The sequence below is a fragment of the Alligator sinensis genome, unplaced genomic scaffold, assembly GCF_000455745.1.
Source record: "Alligator sinensis unplaced genomic scaffold, ASM45574v1 scaffold1986_1, whole genome shotgun sequence".
Lineage (NCBI taxonomy): Eukaryota > Metazoa > Chordata > Crocodylia > Alligatoridae > Alligator > Alligator sinensis.
The window spans coordinates 30,027-33,930 of record NW_005843880.1 but is presented as its reverse complement, the minus strand read 5'-3'; the positions used below and the strand labels follow the sequence as shown (position 1 = coordinate 33,930).

Below are 3,904 nucleotides of genomic sequence, written 5' to 3'. Positions count from 1 at the left end.
AAATACAAGGTAACAAGAGAAGGGTCTCTTTATACCCTCCCTGGACAGAGCTCAGTGGAAAGGCCATGTGCAGCACACTGCTAGCAACACACATTTTAAAAACTTATCTGATGAAATGAAGGAGGAAAACATGCTGAAAGAAAAGCTGCTTGCAAACTCTGGAGCCCCCTCCCCACTTTGCTTGCCAACACAGTGCCCTATTTCAGTCAAATCAAACATTTTAAATAGCACCCCTGGGCTATTAAATTCTAGCTACTTCTCATTTTGTGGAAAGAATATATGTCTTTCCTGCTTGGAATACTTTTGCCATATGAAAACTGTCCACCTTCCTACTCACTGCCTTCTCCAGGTCCCTGATGTACCTGTTAAACACCACTGGGCCTAACACGGATCCCGGGGGAGCCCTGCTGTTTTCTTTCCATCCTGGAAAAGGGCCATTTCTACTCACTCTTTGCTTCTATCTTAAGCCAATTTCTAATCCACGAGCAGGCACAGCAGTGCTGTCTCACAGGCTCTGCCTCACGACCCAGCTTTGCCAGCTCACCTTCCTCATCCCCTTCCTCCTCCCATCTGCTTACCCCACTACTACTACCCCCTTCCCAACACGTGTCTCAGCTGCGCTGGCTGCTTGGGGTGAGGTGACCCCCAAAGCAGAGGCTGGGAGGGAGGTTCCCTCTGGGCAGTTGTCTTGCTCAGTGCCCTGAGCTGCACCTCCCTGGAATCAAGGCACCATGAGGTTTCTGCACTTCCTGGGCTCCAGGCCCACACTTTCCTGACTGGTGCTGACCCACGGGCACAGGTCTCCCCCTGCCCCACTGTCGTGGCTAGCAAAGTGACCAGAGCATGCAGGAGGAAAGCAGGGAAAGACTGGAAAAGTAACCCAGAAGCCAGGGCAGTCCTTGCACTGCGATGCTGGGCAGTGGCTCTTCCCTTCCCAGCTGTGCACACATGTCCTGACCACGTGGGCAGCCAGCTGTGACGTGTGGTGGGAACTTCCTCCTGGGCATCGCTCCACACCTTGTCCAGCTCCTTGTCCAACTCCTGGCAGCACAGACAGGGCTTCACACATGGCCTGTAGTCGGGTTTGTGCCCTTTCCAGTCCTGCAAGCCACCTCCATGGCCTTAGTGTGGAAGGGGACAGGCTCCTGTGGCAGAGGCCAAGGAGACAGCCCACATGGGGTCTCTCAGCTCAGCACATTGTGTGACCCTTACAGAGTCCAGATGTATTCCTGGCACTCTGCACCCTCTGCCCAGGCCCTAGCTGGAAAGTGTGGGTGCAGGGGCACTTAGTGTAGTGGTCTGTATGGGCTCAGGAGATAAGAACAGCCATTGGATGAGAAAAAAAATGAACCCTTTTTTCACCAGTCATGGAGAGCTGCTGCAAACTGGAGCTCAGGCTTCCTGGGTTTAAGTAGGGCTCATCCCTCAATTCCCACATTCACAACACTACCACTTATTTTGGCCATCTTTTGGAGTCTGAGTAAGACCTTTCAATTTGGGCAGACTTTTAGCAGGTGGGGAAAAGCTCTCAGTATTCCTCGGGAACTTGTGTTGTTGTTGCTGTATTATTTTACCTGTTTTATTGACTTTGTTACAGTAGCAGGAAATCAAATAAAGAAATCAATGTAATGAATTGTAAAGGGTGGCCTTTACATTTTTATATTCTAATCTTTTGTTTCCACACCACCGCAGTGAAGAGCAGCGCCCTGGTGCGGTGTGGAGCACACAGGCCTTTCCACCGTCACAGACTGGAAACTGCAGGGGCGCTGGGTTTTGCCAACTTCCCCAGGGACAGGGGCCTTGGTGGCTGGCATCATGCAAACCCCATGGACGGCGACTGTCGCAGGTCCTGGAGAGCAGGGCAGGCCGGTGCCAGGACCTCTGGAGAGCAATGACTGAAGTGCCAGTGCCACACCTGCGTGCTTCTTGTGGGGAACTTCGACCTCTGCTTCAGTGATCTTGGTGTGTCTCCACAGGTGTCCTTGGCAGTCATTTCCTGTAACCACTTACTTTCATTTTTGTAACTGCTGGGAGCTGCAGGATGGAGGTGCCCAGTGATTCTGAAATGCATTAATTGAACAAAAGGACGGTGAGGGGTGCCTTTCCCGAGGCCTCTGGGCCAGGACCTCCTGTCTGGACGTGGGGTAACACTCGTAGGGCCGGTCGTGCTGGGGAACAGCCCTGGGAAGGAGCACGGAGAGCAGCCCCAGCACCGGAGAGGAAGACACGGCCGAGCTGCGGTGGTCCAGCGCTCAGCAGGTAGTGGAGAGGCTCTGGGAAAGGGGTCCACGCTCACTCTTATATATTCACACGTGGATCCACTGAACACTCATGGGACCTGTCAGCAAGGGAAGGACCCACTGCTCACTCCGAGTCAGAGCCCGTGACACACTTGTGACAGGATCCCCCCCCCGCATCCTAGGGCTGTGAGACTGGCACAGACTTAGCCTAGAGGGTCCCCGGGGGATGGCCCTCGCTGCTCACCCCTGAAACCAGCCCTGCTGGCTGTGGGTGTGCAGAGGTGCCCCTGCTGTGGGTGTGCAGAGGTGCCCCTGCCTGTTTCCCTACATTAGTGTGGCCAGCCCATGCATGCGTGCCACGAGGGGCATGGGCAGTGGCTGGGTCTGGCATGTGAGCCTGGCTGCAAGGTAAGGGAAGGTGCTGGGACAGAGGCAGAAACACAGGCATCGCAGGGATCAGAGCAGCACTCGGGGAAGGCCTGGGTCTAACTAGTGGCACTTCAGCCAAAAACGTTTCTGGCCTGCCCTGCATGATGTCCTCCAGTGTCTGCCAGGGCTTTTGTGCATTAAGAAGCCTGTCCCTGCCCTGAGATAATCACGGGGGAGAAGGGCGGCTGAGGAGGGGCATCCTGAGACCAGATCCGTCCCTGCTGGGTGATCAGGGCTAGCCCAGCAAACAGGCCCTTCCCCAAGCCGTCTATCTCTGCCACCTTGACTCCCAGCAGTGTGATGTGTTTTAATGGCTATGCAGAGCCCTTTTCTGGTGTCAGCCCTGGATGGAGCTGGGACTCCAGCGGCCTGTTCTCGCCGTGGCTGGGCTTGTGCTCAATCTAACTTCACTCTGCTTCAGAGGGACTGGACCAAGAGCCCCACAGTCCAGAGAGGAGTCGGGTGTGAGCAGGCAGCTCCCCGTGTGTGGGACCCAGAGGCCCCAAGGCCCAGCTCTGCCCACTGTGCCCTCGCGGGGGAGAGCAGGTCTGCTCCCAGGGAGATCCCCTGCCAGGGACGGGCACCGCAGGGACAGGGGCACTTCTTCCCTCTGGGGACTTCGCTGTCTCTCTTTCTGTGCTGTCCTCGATGGGCAAGGGAGGGGCTGTCGTGGGAAGGGGATGAGTGTTTTTATCTCACACGTGGAGCCCCGGCCTGCCCTGCTCCCTCCAGCTTCCCCCAGCGCTGTGTAGCACCAGGGTAGCTCAGGGGCACAGATGCTCATATCTGCCAGCTCCTGCTGTGGGTGCGCCTTGCTGCTGTGACACTGCCCAGGTTGGTGCAGAGGTCCCTTCCCTTGGCACCATCCCACCTGCTGCCCTGGCACCGGGGTCACAGCCCTGGGCATGCTCAGCCTGGGTTTGTGCTTTTCTCTGCTGCGCAGGCCACACCACCATGAAAAGGGAGGTTTCCTTCTTCTGCTTCAACCCCTCAGCGAGCCCCTCTCTGCCCGACTGCATCGCTCTCCTCATCGCTCTCCAGGTTCACTGTCTGGTGGCAGGTAGGACCCCTGCTTCCTCGTGGCGTTTGCTGCTTGCTCTCATGCAGAGATCCATTGCCCAGGGCTCCCCACACGGTCAGAGATGTGATCCCATCACCCCCTCCCACAGCCATCCCCCTGGACCTGGCACAGCCCAGGACGGGCACGGAGCTTCCTTCTCGCAGCCTCCCTCGCG

At 56.8% G+C, this 3,904-nt stretch overlaps 1 protein-coding gene across 1 annotated transcript in view; it reads left to right on the top strand.

Annotated features, from left to right (window-relative positions):
• Nucleotides 1-3,665: 3,665 nt before the first annotated feature.
• Nucleotides 3,666-3,904, top strand: part of LOC102381291 (butyrophilin subfamily 1 member A1-like) — a gene marked incomplete at its 3' end in the record, with an annotated part of 24,277 nt that continues 24,038 nt past the window's right edge. The window contains exon 1 of the mRNA XM_025195802.1: nucleotides 3,666-3,729. The remainder of the gene's footprint in view (nucleotides 3,730-3,904) is intronic.